At 38.3% G+C, this 6,770-nt stretch overlaps 1 pseudogene; it reads left to right on the forward strand.

The window, feature by feature from the left end:
* LOC102495352 (rap1 GTPase-GDP dissociation stimulator 1-like) overlaps window positions 1-6,770 on the forward strand; it is a 114,826-nt pseudogene that overhangs the window by 1,534 nt on the left and 106,522 nt on the right.

Raw genomic sequence — 6,770 nt, forward strand, 5'->3', positions numbered from 1 at the left:
CACATTATCCCAACTATAAATCACCTAAAACATTTTTAACTGCAATAGAGATGTACTCTAAGTATAAAATATACAATAGGTTTTAAAGATTTTTATATAAAAAAGTGTATAGTACTTAAATAATTTAAATCCTGAATATATGTTGTGATAGTAATACTTAGTTTGAATAAAACAATATTTTCTAAAATGCAGGGCTCTTCTGGTGTCTGACTCAGTCATTGCAAGATGTACCCACCACACATAAAAATGAGAGTATGATCAAGACAGGAGTTCTATGTCCTGTGATGGTCACATATCCTTATGGCCTCCCTCACTGCTTTGTTGCTTCTGATGTAGGATGAGGCTGCAGACATGTACCTCCCTGCTGCCTGAAGAAATGTTAAAGGCCTAATTCTGGTAACTGGGACTATGGAAATAGGGTCTTTCTTGATGTAATTTAATTAACATGAGGTCACTTATGTTGTATGAAACCCAATATGATCAGGGTCCTTATAAAAATGAAAAAAAATGGGGAACCAGCAGTTAGCGTAATGGCTATGTCGCTGGACTCCCACGTAGTCAACTGTGGTTCATATCCCAGACCGCTTCTGATGTAGGGTGAAGCTACAGACATGTACCTCCCTGCCCCCTGAAGGTATGTTAAAGGCCTAATTCTGGTAACTGGGACTTGGAAATGGGGTCTTTCTTGATGTAATTTAATTAACATGAGGTCACTTACGTGGTATGAAACCCAATATGATCAGGGTTTTTATAAAAATGGAATAAATGCTTTGTGACCAAGCAGAAATTGGAGTGAGATAGCTGTAAACCAAAAACTGCTGAAGATTCAATACCAAAACCAGAAGCTACAAGAGACAAGGACAGAGTCTATGCAGTCTCAGAGGATGCCTGGCCCTGATGAAGCCTTGACTTCACACTCCTACCCTCCAGAACTGTGGAATAAAAGGTTTCTTTTTTTAAAGCCATGTAACTGGTGGTACTTCCTTACAGCAACCTTGGAAAAGCTACAGGTGGCAGTTCTGTTCCAGTTAGGAGTGGCTTTCAGAAAATCTGCTTGCTATGGGCAGATGTACCTTTTCACATAGAGGAGATGGAGACACTGAGATATTTGAGAGATCAGAGATATTATTCTAAGGAATTGACAATTTTTCTGGAGATTATGGGGCTTAAGAGATCTAATGTGGGAGAAAGAGCTTTGAAAAGACGTTGCAGGTCATGGATATCTAATACTTCCTCACTAATATTTTAAGAAAAATAGATACTGGGACCAGCAGATGGTGTAATGGTTACATCACTAGACTTCCATGTAGTCAACCATGGTTCAAGTCTCAGACTCGGTAGCTTACAAATCATGCCAAGTACATGTGCATGCCTGCCAAAAATCTCAAGCGCAAAATGCAGAAGGGATTGTAACATGGCCATCCCCCAGGGGGATTATTTGTCTCTTTCTGTCTCTCTGGCAAGTGCACACACCCTATAGCAAATATGTCTCTTTAAATAAAAAGAAAAGTAGTTCCTTATACAGTTCAGGATAAACCCAAGAAAACTCTCTGAGTACTGAATTTTTCCCTTCTTTCTTTGGTGTCTGAAACTCTGATTGTCTCAGTTTCCCAATAAGAAATCTTATTGCTGATTTCTAGATTACATAGACTAATTTACAAGGATATAGATAAATGTAGATGAGGAGTCAGAGTTCCTGACATCAATATGGGGTTTGGGACAAAGGCAGAGCAATGTGTTTGACTTGAGAAGTAACACCTTGGACCTTGAAATGCAGAATTCTGGTGTTGAGTAACTCTGGATGTGATTTACAATTTAAAAACTATACTAAATCTTGGGATGGGATTTCCTAGAAGCTAGTAGAGTAAGACAAAAAACTAAAGAGGGAGAAAAACCCTTAATTTGGTAAATTAAAATTTCATGAGGAAATTAAAAGTAAAAAGGAAAGTACAATAATCCCCACTTCGAAGATAAATTCACTTAGAAAAATACAGCACTATCAGGGCAATCTCATTATGAACTTACATCAAGTATATTTAAGTTCTTCAAAGAAATAAAGAAAATAATACCATACAAATAGAATGAAATATGATGAAATAAACAAAACAGAACAAGCCAGGCCAGCAATTTTAAAAGTAAAAAGGAAAGTACAATAATCCCCACTTCGAAGATAAATTCACTTAGAAAAATACAGCACTATCAGGGCAATCTCATTATGAACTTACATCAAGTATATTTAAGTTCTTCAAAGAAATAAAGAAAATAATACCATACAAATAGAATGAAATATGATGAAATAAACAAAACAGAACAAGCCAGGCCAGCAATTGGTGTCCCAGACCTGATGGCTTGTAAATCATGTTGGGTGCATGTGTGCATATCCCTAAAGTCCCAGGAGGACAATAATAAAGAAGGGATTGTTACGTAGTCATCACTCCTGAGAGGTGATTGCAAACTTTCCATTTCACTGCCTGTCATCTCTTCAGGAGCAAATGTGCCCTATAGCAAAACAAACAAACATAAGATGTTATTTTTGAGTGATCACAACCACAAAACATTCCAAAAACAGAGAGTGAATGAAAGAAACTAACTGTGAGTATCTTGTCTGAAAGGGCTGTTGTAACCTGTCTTGCATTCTTTCTGTCCTCTTCCTTTGACCTTCCAGAAGTGGAGCATGGGGTTATCAGACTTAATATTTTTATGTTACTTAATTCTACCAGCTGTTTCCCCCTGCTGCCCTTGCAAGTGTCCTGCCCTCAACTTCCACTGACTCTAATGACCCTGACCCTGTCACATCAAATTTCACATCCTGTAATGGGCACCCAATTACAGACAAAATTTCTTTCCTGGCTCAAGTCATCTATTTCTCTAGCAATCATCTCTCCTTCTGCCTTGTCCTTCATCTAAGTACACTTACTTCCAAGCCAGTGATGGGGTCTGTGCTAAATTCCAGAGGACATTTAAGCCTCCCCTCCAAGGACAGCATTAAAGATCCTTCAAGACCTAACTCAAAGTTAGCATCTATTTGTCTCTGTGTGTACCCCATGTTGTAGCCAAAATGGCATGACCACACCCAGTTGCTCAAATCCAGAAGTTGTAGAATTATTCTGGAGTCATTTCTGAATGGGTCATTCCAGAGCCTCACCTGCCCACATCCAATCCATTCTCAATTCATCTTAAATTCACATCTCCTCATATTCCAAGTCACCACTTTCTATTCCCTGAACATCTCCAATAGCTTCCATCTTGATTTTTCTAATTCCATTTTTGCCTGTCCCAATCCATTGTCCTCACAATAGTTCATTTTTCCAAAAAGTGAATTAGATCATACTGGTTTTCTACTAAAAGCATTTGAAGCCTTCCTCACTCCTCTGAGGTAAAATCCAAGATAGTCAATAAGATCCTATCTTTTCAGCCTTCTCTTACATTCCTGTCCCTGTTCTCTACTACACTTCATGCAGATAGGCCTTACTTCCCTTTTATATTTTCACCAAAATATTGCTACTGTTTTCTTTGCATAAACTATTACATCATTCTCAAATACTGTTTCTCCCTCACAACCTGGTTAACTCACTCTTCTCACGTAAATTCTTCAGTCTCCCTAGAGTGTGATTGATGTTGTGACCAATTGTTATTTTCTTTTGTAGGTAGCTACAGTTTTCTTTATAGACTTTAGCACAGTTTGAGCTTATGTGTATTCTGTATAGTTAAGATGACTGTCTCTCCTTTATTGGACTAAAGACATGTTTAAATTACCGTATTCACCAATAGGTATCCAAGTACTGAAACTATTCCTGAGTCAGTGAGTTGCTGAACAGTTACTTGTTAAACAAATGGCTAAATTGATTATATGACTTCAAGTAAAACTGAGGAAGTAAAAACTAAAACAGCCATCTCAGAAGACTATATTTCAAAGACACTCACAATATTTTCAACCCCAAAAGCTCTTCTGTAACCTTGCCACGTGAGCATCAAAAGTGTGTTGAAAGGTTCCTGAACCCCAAAAGCTCTTCTATAACCTTGCCATGTGAGCATCAAAAGTGTGTTGAAAGGTTCCTGTGTATTTTCTTTTAAGTGTGTTGTGGTTCCTTAAAAACATGACAGTGAAATCTCTTTCAAGCAGATCCTGCATCTTCCCTTTAGTGTCAGTACCTGCACTTCACTTTGCCCATTGGTAGCATCACATTCTCCTGCTTATTCCTCATACTTGTGTGTGTGTTGATGTTTGTACACTGGACATCTGGCATTTAGCTATGGTTTGCACTCTGGCCTTGTTCATGATGATAGAGATACCCCAGTGCTGGGACAGAGTAAATGAGAAGTCCATGGTGATTCCTATTGCCACTAGGGACCACAGTCCTAGCTGCAGGAGAGCCCTGCAGTCTCTGATCATCCCAACATAGGATACTTCTCAGGCCCACAAACCTGCACTACTACAAAGAAGGAACATTCCAGAGGGTCACCTCACTATCTGGGCCCCAGTCAGCTGCAGCATCAGTGCCATGTGAAAGCAGATCCACTGCCAAATAGACTCTACCCTGACACAGAACAGTGCTTGTATCTTTGCATCTTTGAGGTGCCATGAGTAGCCCAGCACACAGACACAATGGGTAAAGCATGTACACCCAGTTAGACTAAGAGGTATGCTTGGGACATGTGTGCACACATTAGGGAGTGTGAAAAGTTGCCTATGGCCCTGGCCACCACAGAAGGGCACAATTTCCTCCTTGCTGAGGCCCTAAAAGTAGTGTGTGCTCTGCAGGAACTGCAAAGGCCAACTACTGTTAGCAGTCACTACAGAAATAAATAAAAGGCATTTACATTTGAAAAGAATATATCCAGTACCTTTATTTGTGGGTTACTTTAACTCAGCTTTTAGAAAGTCACTAGGAACTACAGACTAAGTACAAATAAGTTCAGAAAAGTAAGAGGATATAAGATAAATATACTAAAATAAATTATATTTCTTTTATTTTTTCTTTTAAGTTTGTCAAAATATATGTTCATTCACTGAAGAGAAAAAGAAAAGAGAAAGCGAGAAAGCATTTCAAATGGACCATAGTCATGCTGCAATCCCTTCCCCTCCATCTCTCCTTTCTTTAGAGATTTAGGCTACTCCTTCATACACACCCCACATGTTTCTCCAGATAGGACTTGAACTGTGAAGTCTGTCATATGGCATCTGGCTATCTTAAGTCCATAAAGTTGACTCCTTAAGCTAATTATTTCCTTAAGAATAATTTTAACACAAACGAGGTAAACTTGAACTCTGAAAACCGCAATACATGGATAATGTTGGAAATAACTGACAACTCTGAGTCTCCTTCCCATGTTTCTGGAAAAAAATTACCATCCTAGGAAGAAGATAGAGATTGCTTCTTGGTCTATTACTAGACAAGAGCACAAGGTGAGCTCTACACATTCAAATGTGTATTATGGTCTCCATTTTCCTCCTCTTCTTTTTTTTTTTGGTAGGCATTATTTATTTTATTTGCTACTACTTTAAATTTGACCAGAGAATGATGAAGAGAAGGAAAAATTGAGAAAGTAAGCTGCTATGTCCAGGGCTCAAACCATTTCAGTCCTGTGGAAGTGCAGCACCTTAACTACCACACCACTTGCTGGGCCCTATTGTCTTCATTTTAAACCACAGTAAAGTGAAGCCCACAAAGAGAGTAAACAATACCTATATCTTAGAGGTGGGAATGTCAATGATTGATTTCCCGGCATACTCCTGCCAATCATCCTGTATTTAAATAACATCCCCCCTCAAACAACATACCAGTATGTGTTTAAGAGAGAACTGGTATGTAAGTGTGGGAGGAAGGGGGCCAGGGTTTAAAAGTAAAAGGTAAGAGAGTACTGAGCAGATCGAGACTAAGTTCTGTGTGAATTCTATATTCATCCTTTCAGAGTCACTGAAAGACACAGCATCAGAGAAGATACAGAAATTTGAAGATGGCAGGGCATATAACAGGAAAAACAAAAACCAGGGGTAGGTCTTGAACAAGATTATGTCCCTTACACTCTCCAGTAAGCACTTCCAATCTTTACCACCTTTTCAAACCATCCCCTCATTTCACCACTCCAGTCTAACATTAACCTGATGAATCAGGATGGGCATTTTGAGGCCAGCGGGTGGCCTGGTGGTTTAAGGCACTGGAGTCCCACATGACTGAGTGTGATTTGAGTCCCAGACCTGGCGGTTTGCTTTTTCACTTTCCCTCTCACTCTCTCATTGAATTAAAAATAATAATAATAAATATAGTTAAATAATAAAATAATTTTAAAAAGATGGATAGTTCTCTGCTTGAAAAAAAAACTCATTGGTACAAAATGTATATAAAATCCCTTCTGGCCTGGTTTGTGGTCGAAATCAAGGAAGAATAGATAAGTCAGGTACATCTCACACACACATACACACACACACACACACAAATTAAAGATTTGTTAGATAAAACATGGGAATTTTTAGGCAGGTAATTATTGGACACTTGAAGTGTAAATAGACTTGGAATCTGAAATACACCTATCCTAGAATTCTGCTATCTTACATAAACACTAGAACAGTTTTCAATTGTAATACCCTTTGAACACTCAAAAATCAGCTTATTGATTGAGGATAAACATATTTTAATGACTGCAAGAGAATCATCATAGTAATTATTTGTTTCTTAATAAATGAAAAGACATTTTTCAACCTTTAGATTGCATGCATTGCAAAAAAAAGTCCATAGTTCTACAACAGGAATAATTATTTAGATCGGAAG

This window comes from Tupaia chinensis, unplaced genomic scaffold (assembly GCF_000334495.1).
Source record: "Tupaia chinensis unplaced genomic scaffold, TupChi_1.0 Scaffold150330_1, whole genome shotgun sequence".
In the NCBI taxonomy this organism is placed as follows: domain Eukaryota; kingdom Metazoa; phylum Chordata; class Mammalia; order Scandentia; family Tupaiidae; genus Tupaia; species Tupaia belangeri.